Source organism: Schistocerca gregaria, chromosome 3, assembly GCF_023897955.1.
Source record: "Schistocerca gregaria isolate iqSchGreg1 chromosome 3, iqSchGreg1.2, whole genome shotgun sequence".
In the NCBI taxonomy this organism is placed as follows: Eukaryota; Metazoa; Arthropoda; class Insecta; order Orthoptera; family Acrididae; genus Schistocerca; species Schistocerca gregaria.
In genome coordinates, this window is record NC_064922.1 from 730,789,747 (window position 1) to 730,803,131 (window position 13,385).

The following is a 13,385-nucleotide window of genomic DNA, read 5'->3' on the forward strand; positions in this document are numbered from 1 at the left end:
GCTCAACTGCAATTCTTCTATATGTCAGTAACTACTTCACTTTTATAAATGTTCTCATGCCCATGGATATCTGCGTTTTTCTGTGTAGCTTCTGTCATTAAACAGAATGTATTTTACTTGTTCTATCTTTTTTCCACCTGGGAATATGTTAACTGGAGTTTCCTTGTTGCTTATACTCATCACTTTTGTCTTTTTTATGTTCCCTTTATTCCATACTCATTGCCTCTTCTGGCAAAACTATTCAACATCTCTTGTAGCTCCTCTTCTGATTCCCAAAACACTGGTTGATCATCTGCCTATTTTATAATCATTATGCCTTCTTCTCTTATCAGAATGCCTCTTGCACGACTATGGTCTTACCTGTGTTCTTGTACAGATATAGTGAACTGAGTCATTCACTGTGTGCATCCTTGCTATACACCCCTTCCAATGCTCATATCTTCCGTCTCATCATTTCCTATAATAACTGTAATTATTTGCTTCGTACACATCTCATTTATTAGCTTTCTGGCTTTCTATTCTGTACTCTCAATTTTCAAGAGTTTCAGCAGTGTACTCCAGTTGACTCAGTCGAAGGCCTTCGCCCAGTCGATAAAACAAGTATACACTTCCTTGTTCATTTCTAACATTTTTTCTCCAGTCATCTCCAGACAACCTATAGCGTTTCCTGTTCGTTTACTGTTTCTGAATCCAACTGGTTTCGCAAGCACTTTCTTCGATTTTCTTTTTCATTTCTCCTTAGGGTGACTCTCGTTATAATGCTTGCAACATGACTGATACAACTACCTGTCCTACACCCTTTGCATTATTTTGCTTTGCACTTTTTAGGTAAAGATACTAGACTAGTCTTAAGTCGATTTGGAGATCATTTTCCTGTCTCATAAATTATGTTCACTAGGTTATTCAATCAAGCTCTTTAATTTGGACCTAAGACTTATATTGATTCAGATGATATTCTGTCACAACCCAATGTTTTCTTCTCCTGGAATTCCCGAATTTCTTTGTCCAATCCCCATTTCAGTATCTTAGGACAACGGTCTTCGCTGTGTTACCCTCATCATCCTAACCCAGTGTGGTGTTGTAAACCTGTGCAGCGAATAATTTTTCCAGATAAACTATCCAATCTTCCTTCCTCTCTTCTATACACACGGTCCTCTTTCTCTATTTACATAGCATTTCTTGTTTGTTTACTTTCTTTACTTCTTTTTTCGTTAAAAATTTTAGTGTTTTGTACATTTCTTCCAACTTTCTTTTCTCTTCCGATTCTTCTATTTCCTCACATTGTATCTTCATCCATTCCTGTCCAGCCCGATAATTTACTTTTCTTAATTCATTGTTCTGTTTTCTGTACCGTCATCTGCCTTTTTCCGAATTTTTATTCTTCAGTTTCCTGCGTTCATTAATTTACTCCAACGTACTTCCTGTTATCCACCTTTTCCCTTTCCTGTTCTTTTCACTTCTCCAATTTCTGTCTGTAGTGCTTTCTACACTGCATTTCTGGTGGTATTTCCACTACTGCTTACAAGATGCAATTTATTTTCCATGTAATGACTGTGTCGTTTGTTACAGATCTCATTCTTCAATTTCTCAACACCCTATTCCTTTATCTGTTGGCTTTTCTTAATATGCTTTAATCTTGTTCCAATATTTGCCATGGGTAAATCATAATCTATGTCAGCACCTGCATACGGAAAGGTTTCGGCGATCTTAATGCTGTTTCTAAGTCTCTGGTGGCTTCTAACAGAATCTATTTGATATCCAAAAACATCACCTGGACTTTACCATGTCTATAATCTTCGTTGATTGAGGTTAAACTATGTAGTGGTAAACCAGAGAGCAAATATTTCGCAGGAAGCTATCAGTTTATCTCCCTTTTCATTTGTCTTTCCCGATCCATTATCTCCTACTAAGTTGTTATTTCTTCTGTTTCTCACTATACTATTCGAGTCTTCTTTCCTTTCCCACTTTCTTTGTGCTTGTACTGAACAGTAATAAACAAACATTACAGATAGTTGTTGTATGTTATTTTTAAAGTCACATCAAACAAATGTAGATCCCTAGACCTACAACCTTGGACTACTAACGACCATAAGTACCTCCACAGTACTTTTGAATTTGAGAAAATTGTAGACTGGGGGTAGGGGGCTCTCTTTTGTAAATAACGAAATATCGATAGATCCAAACCAACAGAATACTGCTCGGGGAAACAACGGTAGAAGGATAAGAAAGAGAAAATGAGGTAAGAGCGGTGAAAAGCATGGTAGCAATTATTTTTTAACTTTTTGTACTCTTCTTCATTTGTCCATTCTATTTACAAACTATTTAGCTAAGAGGAAATTTTGAAAGAAAGAAGAAATAAAGACTTTGGACTTTGAGGATTGTCGATGATAGACGCGGCAAAAAACGATGTGAAAGAAATGGTTACGGTCTTAACAAAGAGATTATAAAATGAACATAAGCAAACATTGAAAACAAACGAAACTGAGTATAGCCGAATTAAACGAGGTTTGAATGAAAAGTTTTTTAACAAGGAAAGATAGAAAAGAATATTAAATTAAGGTTAGTAATTCTTTTCTGCAACGCAAATGTCTGGGATGTAGCCTCGTACGGAATTTAAGAGAGGACGATAAACAGATCAGAGAAGAAGAGAACAGAAGCATTTTAAATTAGGTGCTTCAAAAAAATGGTGAAAGTCAGATGAGTACATCGGATAATTAATGAAGACATCAGGAATCGAAATGGTGAGAAGAAAAAAATTATGGTACGACCTGATCAACAGATTAGGAGAGATCTTGAAGTGTCAAGGAATCAGCAGTTTAATAAAGCAGAGAAGCGTAAGGTGTAAACAGTGGAGAAGGAGATCAAAAGTTGATAACAATAACTAGATTCAAAAGATGCAAGATGCAGTAGTAATGCTGAGATAAAGCACCTTGTGTAGGAATAACTACTGTGGAGACAGGCATCAAATCAGTCTTAGGAATGAATAACACTTATGGACAGCTAAAACATGGTACGAAACTCACTCACTGCGTTTATTAGTGGTTGGATTATTGGCTAAGATATCGATAGTAGTTCTGTAGTGGTAAAAGCATCTATTTAGAGTAGTAGATGTACTAAATTATTACGAAAACATTATACTATGGTTTCCTCTGATACTTCTACCTCCTCCCTTGGTAAATATCTCTCAGCTTTCGCTCTTATGAGTAATCGTTCCTTTGCGAAAGTAAAATACCTGAACAACTGTATATCCTGCCGTTGTGTACTCACTGAAATTATCACGCTCAACAACCATTTCCTATGGATTCTATTAAGAATATAAATAATTAGTCATGAGCTGAACAAATTTTGTATTAAATTATCTTCTTGACTAGTTTCGGCGAATTAATTTGCAATTCTCAGAAGATCATAGAATTATCCTTACATCGGAAAGAAATCGTCAGGCAAACTCTCGACGACGGCGTCCTACAGAAATGGGTATAGCATAAAAATTTAATGATCACCAGGGTTGGACCACAATTAATAACAGATTAAAAAAATAAATGTACGTTAAAAATAGATAATAAACGTGCCTACGTCAAAGATTTCACATAGTACTGTCAAACAGTTGAAAAGTAACGTAAAATATGCAATGATGTTGTGGCCAAGATAACTTCGCAATGTAAGTAAAATATTTTAAATCACCATGAGACGTGTGATGGTTAGCACCGACAGACTGATATTTGACAATAAAGGATTTCACTTGTGTAAGTAGTAACGAGCGCGTAAAAGCTTGCAAAAACTAAGGACAACGAGGGCGTCCGTGTCTATAAAAAGTCAAAGGAAGTGGAACATCAGCCTTAAGAAAATGAAACACAATTAAGACCTTATGTCATGTGCCAGTGAAGTGTATAAATTTGTAAACGAAAATGACATAGCTTATAACAAAGGTTAAGAATGAGTACAACGATCAGGTAAATTTAATATCTGATGGTGACTCCTTGGGCCGATGAAGAAGCGGGGCTACTTTAAACTTTCCAGTACCTTGACGCAGAGGCCGGCCGCTGGATACGAGTTCCCACCGACGCAAGTAAGCGAGCCCGGCCCGGCTTAGATCTTCGACTCGATGGCGAGAGTGAGGTTCCAATGTGTATTTACAAGTTGTCTTTCCGTCTCGCGCTCGCCATCGAGTCACATGTTTCAGCCGGGAATTACCCGCTTACTTGCGTCGCTGAAAACTCGTATACGGCGGCCAACCACTGCTTAAAGATACTGGAAAGTTCAAAGTAGCACCGCTTCTTCATCGGCCCAAGGAGTCACCATCACCTATTAAGTAAACTTGATCGTTGTACCCATTCTTAGCCTTTGTTTTTAGCTATGTAATTTTCTTTACAAATTTATACACTTGATTGGCATATTGGCTTAACGGTGTTTCATTTTCTCATGACTCATGTTCCATTTCGTTTTAATTTTTATAAACACGAGCGCCCTCGTTGTCCTTAGCTTTTGCAAGCTTTTACGCGCTCGTTACTACTTACACAAGTTAAATCCTTTATAGTCAAATATCAGTCTGTCTGTGCGAACCATCACACATCTCTCGGTGATTTAAAATATTTTACTTATGGTACGAAGTTATTTTGGACACAACATTTTCGCATTTCTTACGCTACTTTTTAACTGTTTGACAGTACTATGTAAAAACTTTAACGATGGCATGTTTATTATCTATTTTTAACGTAGACTTATTTATTTCATCTGCTATTAATTGCGGTACAACCCTGGTGATCATGAAATTTTTGTACTATACCCATTTCAGTAGACCTCCATCGTCCAGAGTTAGCTTGACGATTGCTTTCCGATGTAAGGATAATTCTGTGATCTTCCAAGGAATGCAAATTAATTTGCCGAAACTAGTCAAGAAGTTTATTTAATAAAAAAACTGCTCAGCTGACGACTGATTATTTCTATTCTTAAAAGTGCTTCACAGATGCTTATTCACATACATGAATATCATTTCAATCCTATGGTTTCGTTGGGAATAGGGCAGTGCATCAGCGATGTTCCAATGCTCTTATCTGAGTCACAGAATCTTTATTTCCGCTATCACATACATTAACACAATACAGATAACACGTTAGTTGTCGCCGACCTCAGTTCTTTTAACAATTTCAATAAACATTTTTGGAACAGTCATTAATTTTTTTTATTTTTTGTTTTTAAGGTGCAGTCTTAATCAAACCGCGTATGTGACGTCAACTCAATACATCACAGGAGCTGAGAAGAGTGCTGCTCCTACCATCTTCGAAGGATGCCATGTGTCTGATGATGGTCATGTGATATGACCGAAACTGGTCACCTATGATCTTGTGACATACGTGGTGTGATTAAAACTGAATTTTAAAAACAATAAATTTCAGTTATTTTAGTTTCTACAGATTGTTTACTGGCAGGGATGGCAATACAATGAGGTGTTGTACGATGTGTCGTCAAGTTCTCCCTGGCCTTCCTGGACAATGTAGCTGAATGGCACCCTCTTAGCTTCAAAGAATACACTGTACCACAACGTCTGGTCTTTGGTGCCCACACTGACATTCGATTTTTTTTGTTTTTTCCTTTTTTTTGTTTTATAGATATACGCAGCATATGCTGCATGACCACTCACGAAAAGAAGTCTTCTAGACAGTTGCATGAAGTTCAGTCTTTGTTCCTCCTGATGTCAGAGAGAAATTCTTGTGTACATTCATGCGACGGAAGTATCGTATTCATTTTTCCACAATTGTAAAATTCAGTATCGTATTCTACTTTCGAACTTGCCTCAGTTCCAAGTATCCTACTTACTTCCGTTTGACCGTCTTTCTTTAACCAATAAAGTGCTACTATTTCCCGAGATTCCAGATACAGAGATCATCTTCGAGAATTACGAACAATGCTTCGCACAGTGGGCACCTGTTACTCTCACAGTCAACAGTACATCTCGTTTTACTCTTAAGAGCACTGGTTTCATAAAGTGTAACCCATGAACCCACGCGCTCATAACATACTACATAACTGATGTTAACTTACGCTGCTGTCACTAAAATTGCAACGCCGTGAAGGAGTTGCTTGTAACACACATCAGACGAACCTGAAGTGTAGTGTGTGCGTTGAAATGTAAATGATAAGCTTTTCAGCGCAACCGCATAATTTAAGTCGGAGTAACACCACCTACGACTCCGTACTAGTTTACGACATACCTGCTTGGCTAAAGAAACTTGGGCCAGGAGATGGCGTGATGGTGGTACTTGCTAGCGAGCTGCCTTATCTTCTTCCTGTTTTCGTTACCGGTTCGGTCTCCGATATAATCAAGTTTTGGCACTTTTATTCTGTTTCGCGCTGCGGCCGGATGCCCTTCCTGTCGCCGCAGTTCTAAATACGCTACCTGAGAGAGGGGATGCCGTGTACCCCACTAGTCTGCGAATTTTGTAAAGTTTGTTTGCTGTGTGGTCGTATTTTAACTGCATGTGTAACGGAAGTTCTGAGGCGGAAAACGGGGATAAAATGTTATGGGAAGTGGGGCTTCAATTAACAAAGCAGAAAACAGTTACGGTAACACAACAGAAGGCTCTGTAGCCCCAGAGAGCTTAAGTAGGCTAGAATGATATCCTTCCGCAAGACAAGAACAAAGTGAAACATAAAAGTACCTTCAGTTTCGCCCTAAGCAGCACTAGCAACGGAGAGTATACAAAGAAGGGAGGGGGGGAAGGGAGGAGGGGGGCAAGAGAAACAGTGCAGTACTTGTAATGTGGACCGAATTTCCTGACATCCAAAACGCCATGATCATTCAAGGTTGGAAGCATTTCCGAAACGTCTAAGTCTGTAAACTGTTCGCGTAACGCCATGGCTAAGGTATACCCGGCATGGAAAAATGGTACTATCAAAAACTGGCGGCGAAGCAACTGTGCAGCACCAAAGGTGATAGATGACAGGGGTGAACGACAGCTGCGGAGATGTGTAAGGGCGAACAGACGTGAAATTGTTCTGCAGCTGACTGTCCACCGGAAGTGTCTCATCAACTACCGTTCAGCGAATGTTGCCGCATATGGGCTCCTAGTTCATGCACCCATTCAGACTACTGTTCATCAGCGACAAAGGCTGGAATTTTCACGTCAATAACGCAACTCGACGTCAAATTAGTGGCGGCAGGCATCCTTGTCTGACGACAGATAGTCGTTGACGTGGACGGTGTGAAACGCCTAAAAGAAAACACCCTGCAACAATCGTAGGAAGCGTCTAGGACGTAGGAGGATGTTATGGTCTGAGGAATGTCTTAGCGACATTCAATGGATGATCTTGTTAGCCTGGACGACAGAACGGACCAACATAGTTATGCATCTACCCATCCACTCTTACATGCAGTTTACTTAAGCACTGAGGCACCTACCAGCACCGCAATGCAATGTTTCATACGCAGTGTAAGTGCTTCGTTCGAAGGTCACCTGAATATTTATCATACTCGACTGGCCACCAATTTAAACCCAGTTACTTGTGGCATCACCTCGATCGTAATGTACACACCATGCAAATATAGCGCAGCTGGCCAAGGCACTCGAGTTAGCATGGCTCCATCTCCCTGTCGGTACCATCCAGAACTTGACTGACTCACCTCCTTCAAGTCCCGCAGAGATTCGGGCTGCAAAAGATGGTTCTTCAGCATTTTGGTACGTGGTCAGATTAATGTCACTGGACAGTGAATGACAATTCATTAATATAAAGTAATACGGAACAAATTTTACTGTACATTTGCGAATCACTAGCTCTATCTCAACAATTCAACACATCAATTTTTATTCCATTGAACAAACAACTGGTTCATATCCATAGCGAAAAATAATGAACTTTGGTTTACTTTGGTAAATGACGCCCACGGCGTGTACTGATACAATTTGCCGTGATATTTCGCACAGCACACAGTGCTGCTTGCCTGACTTGCCGTAACCACAAACAAGCCGTTACTCAGCAATCCCAGACTCTTTTCAGTAACTTGGTAACAAGTGTCGGCACTTTGTGCATGCTCTCACATAAAACGGTTCACCGTCTCAAACACGGAGACACCATGTTGCCACAATTAACTGTGAAAGCATCTAGGTTATCTTCCTCATAATCTTCAGAAGCCGTTTCCTCGCCCTTTCTGCAATGCTGTGAGTTCTAACAATAAAAATAGCAGCGGTCGCACCAGATTGATGTCAAAATATCAGCCCCACCAGTGCTGACTGCCGTCTTTTTCCGTACTGTACCGCATCTCATCTCCTTGAGGCCCTCGGACATGGCTCATCCAAAATTGCCTTCTACCGAGTCAGTCTGTGGACAGGCTACCATCTGCTGCTCATCTTAAACCACAGTCCACACCTCTAGTCTTGAGCGCTGACAAAGCCCGCAACGCACTGCGTTGACTACCGAAGGTGCACCACAGGCACCAACGAGAGACACGGCTCCGTCCTCTAGAAGATGTTGCTCGGTCCAGTGGATACAGCTGACTACTCACTACCGCCCTGTCCTGAGCTGAGTCGTAGAGGGAGTCACGTCCATCGTACGACCTGCTTCATTCACCGTGAAAGTCATCTCTTCGGGCGGCGAATTCGATCGTGCCATTCGACATGACTATGGGAACACCTCACCATATGGCTAAGCAGGCGTGTGATACTACCTAAAACCATACTCAGGCTGGGCAGTGTACGAGACACAGTTGTTAAAAAGCCCCGTCGATACGATCGTGGTCTGGTTGACCTTTATGTGTCGCAAGCTAGTGCGCTGCGTGTTAGCTCTACGAGCAGGTGTTAAAGAAACTGCTGGTGATATGAGAAATTAAAACTGTAACTAGAGGCCAAAGCAGTTCTTTTAATTTTCTTAATCGCTGTTCCACTAGACAACATGTTACGAGTACATGAAATGTATTTGCAGTTGCAAATACCAACAGCCATAAGCAGTATATGGGAATGACAACAGTAAAAATATGGGCCTGACCAGAGACCGACCCCAAATTTCCAGCTTTAGGCAAATGGTCGCCTTAACCGCTTTGGATATCCGTGTACTACTCACTGCTAGAAAAAAACTTATGTACGTCGTTCCTGCCTCACAGCCTGTTCTGGCATACACGTTATGGTTCAAATGGCTCTAAGCACTATGGGACTTAAATTCTGAGGTCATCGGTCCCTTGAACTTGTTGTTGTTGTTGTTGTTGTGGTCTTCAGTCCTGAGACGGGTTTGATGCAGCTCTCCATGCTACTCTATCCTGTGCAAGCTACTTCATCTCCCAGTACCTACTGCAGCCTACATCCTTCAGAATCTGCTTAGTGTATTCATCTCTTGGTCTCCCTCTACGATTTTTACCTTCCACGTTGTCCTCAAATACTAAGTTGATGATCCCTCGATGTCTCAGAACATATTCTACCACCCGATCCCTTCTTCTAGTCAAGTTGTGCCACAAACTCCTCTTCTCCCCAATTCTGTTCAATACCTCCTCATTAGTTATGTGATCTACCCATCTAGTCTTCAGCATTCTTCTGTAGCACCACATTTCGAAAGCTTCTGTTCTCTTCTTGTCCAAACTATTTATCTCCATGTTTCACTTCCATACATGGCTACACTCCATACAAATACTTTCAGAAATGACTTCCTGACCCTTAAATCTATACTCGATGTTAACAAATTTCTCTTCTTCAGAAACGCTTGCCTTGCCACTGCCATTTTACATTTTATATACTCTCTACTTCGACCATCACCATTTATTTTGATCCCCAAATAGCAAAACTCCTTTACTACTTTAAGTGTCTCATTTCCTAATCTAATTCCCTCATCATCACCCGATTTAATTCATCTACATTCCATTATTCACGTTTTGCTATTGTTGTTGTTCATCATATATCCTTCTTTCAGGACACTGTCGATTCCGTTCAGCTGCTCTTCCAAGTCCTTTGCTGTCTCTGACTGAACTACAATGTCATCGGCGAACTTCAAAGTTTTATTTCTTCTCTATGGATTTTAATACCTACTCCGAACTTTTCTTTTGTTTCCTTTATTGCTTGTGCAATATACAGATTCAATAACATCGGGGATAGGCAACAACCCTGTCTAACTCCCTTCCCAACCACTGCTTCCCTTTCATACCCCTCAACTCTTATAACTGCCATCTGCTTTCTGTACAAATTGTAAATAGCCTTTCGCTTCCTGTATTTTACCCCTGCCGCCTTCAGAATTTGAAAGACAGTATTCCAATCAACATTTTCAAAAGCTTTCTCTTTGTCTACAAATGCTATAAACGTAGGTTTGCCTTTCCTTAATCTTTCTTCTAAGATAAGTCGTGGGGTCAGTATTGCCTCACGTGTTCCAATATTTCTGCGGAATCCAAACTGATCTTCCCCGAGGTCGGCTTCTACCAGTTTTTCCATTCGTCTTAGAACTACTTAAACCTAACTAACCGATGGACATCACACACATCCGAGGCAGAATTCGAACCTGCGACCGTAGCGGTCGCGTGGTTCCAGACTGTAGCGCCTAGAACCGCTCACGTTGTGGAATTCCCGTAAAGGAGAGGACATTTTATTTGTATGTCGCTACCTGGTATCGGCGCATAAATACGATATTGCAACGCCTGTGTTGTTAAGAAGGACGATGCAACTTGGCGTTGTTATGCGTTTACCGCAGTGCGGTTAAAACGAAGCACGAACCTTACTTGTATTTCTCCACAATAAGCAGCTGTCTTTCATAAGTTAAGGATGACGGTATCCTCCTAAGACGAGAAGGAGCTATCCGAATGGGACAGTAATCGGTATACGTGGTGTACATGCGCTGTAAATAAATGATTACAATTTCAGAAAAATTGGATGATTTATTCGAGAGAAAAGCTTCAGAAATCGAGCAAGTCAAATAAAATGTTCTACCTACTACATCCATACTCCGCAAGCCACCTGACGGTGTGTGGCGGAGGGTACCCTGGTCCACCTCTGGCCTTTAGGCGAACAGTTATTCGGTTTTGCTTATTCTGATAAGAGTTATTAGATGTCTTCCTCGCGGGTTTAGTGCCAAATTCTGTCCAAATGACGTTTTAGAGCGTCAAAATCCCGAACTGGTTGGAGTGACGTGCCCACAATACTGCATACTTTCTCAACTGGAGAAAGATCTCGCGACCTTGCTGACGAAGGAAAGGTTTCTTTGCAAGTACTACCAAAATAGTAGAGACTTCTGCTGTGTGTAAGCTGTGTGTAAGCATTACCACGCTGAAATATAAGCCCAGGTTGGCTTCCCACGAAGGGCAACAAAGCGATGAGTAGAATATCGTCGACTTACCACTGTGCCGCAGGGGTGCCACAGAAGATAACTAAAGGGAACCTGTCACAAAAAGAACTGGAATACCAAACCATCATTAGTGGTTACCGGGCCGTATGTCGGACGACAATCAGGTTGCCATACCTCCACTGCGCAGTTATTCTCCAGACACGTCTTCGGTCAGAATTATCATTGACTAGGGTAGAACTGTTTCAGTGATGACTGCTAAGCCATTCCGGGCTTACATTTCCTGCTAGCATACTTCAAGAATTTTTACATCTTTTCATCATGCTTGCCAAAACCTAGCTTTGCCGTCAAGGTCACCGGATATCTCCACAATTGAGAACGTTTGGAGCATTATGGGTAGGGCCTTCCAACGAGCATGAGATTTTGACAGTCTAACACATCAATTTAATAAAATTTTTCGCGATATCCATTGCATAGAACTAGCACTGGAACCATTCGGCATTGTAATAGAAATCAAACAAGATAAATTGGGTCACAATCTTCACTTCAAGAAAAAATAACGAAGTAAAATTTATTAGTATGGAAATCACTAGGCGTATAATGTCATATACAATCACTGCAGAATATATAACATCTGTGATGTATGACAAATAGCTGTCTACATGATGTGCTCTGTGTAAATCTATAGAACACGTCAGAGCAGACCGAAATGGTAAATAACCAACCGTGTTACCACTGACAGACACCTTCAGTTCAGTGCTGTTGCACACTCGTTTCAGAAGAGAATGCGCAGATGATGACAGGAAAAGTTTACAGGAAATCGTGCGTCTACACAAAAATTCATGGTCAAAACTTACAACTTCCACCGTCATACGTAAGCAATAGATCTTACGAAAAATTCCGCAAAAACGTGCTCATACGTAAAATCGCTAAGTGGGTCTAAGACGTCTGTGCAGGCATTATTCAGCAGTTTGGTGTGGCAGTGGAAGACAACAAAAGTAAAGCGGAAGTTTTCAAATTAGCATTTAAGAAACCGTTCACATGTGAGAATCGTGCAAACTTATCGTTGTTTCACAATATGATAAGAATCCTTGGTGTAGAAAAACAATTCAAAGCGATGAAAACAACTCACCTGTTCCTGATAGAATCCCTGTTCAGCTTTACAATGAGTACTTTACAGCTTTGGCCCCTTACTTAGCCTGCATTTATGGCGAATCTCACGCCCAGCGCAAATCCCAAGCGATTGAAAAAAGAGCAGGTGACTACTGTATTTAAGAAGGGTAAAAGTACGGACCCGCAAATTTACAGGCCAATATGTTCAACATCGGTTTGCTGCAGATTCCTTGGACATATTCTCAGTTTGAATGTAAAATGAAAATAATCGTATGGCGTTGCTGGCCGGGAGGCCCCGATCAGGGAAGCTCTGTTGCCGGGTTCAAGTCATTTCAGGCGACGCAACATTGGGTGACTTGCGCCTCTTAGTAAATGTGCTTGAGAGGAAAAGCTTCTCTTCACAGATCAGCATGGATTTAGAAAGCGTCCCTCGTGCGAAATTTCGTTTGTCATTTTCTCACATGCTACACCGTGTACATGGATGAAGGATGACTGGCGGATTCCATATTCCTTGATTTTCGTTAGGCATTTGAAACGAAGGTAGAAGTTTACGAAATAAGTTCCCAGACATGTTGGTGTCTCGAAAAATTCTTAAGCAACAGATTTCGGTATGCTGTCCTCGACGGTGAGTGTTCATGAGAGACAAGAATATCGTCAGGAGTGCCCCAGGGAAGTGTGATGGACCGCTGTTATTTTCCACACACATAAATGATCTTCTGGACAGGCTGAGTAGTAGTCTGCATCTGTTTGCTAGTGATGCTGTGGTGTATGTGAAAGTGTCGTCGTTAAGTGACTGAAGAAAGATACAAGTTGATTTCTTATCGGATGTAATGAATGGCAGCTAACTTTAAATGTAGAAAAATGTAAGTTAATGCAGATGAGCAAAAAAAAAAAACCTATAATATTAGAGTACAGCATCAGTAGTGTTCTGCTTGACACAGTCACTTCGCTTAAATATCTAGGTATAACCCTACAAAGCAATTTCAAATGGAATGAGCATTTAAGGACTGTGGTAGGGAAGGGAAATA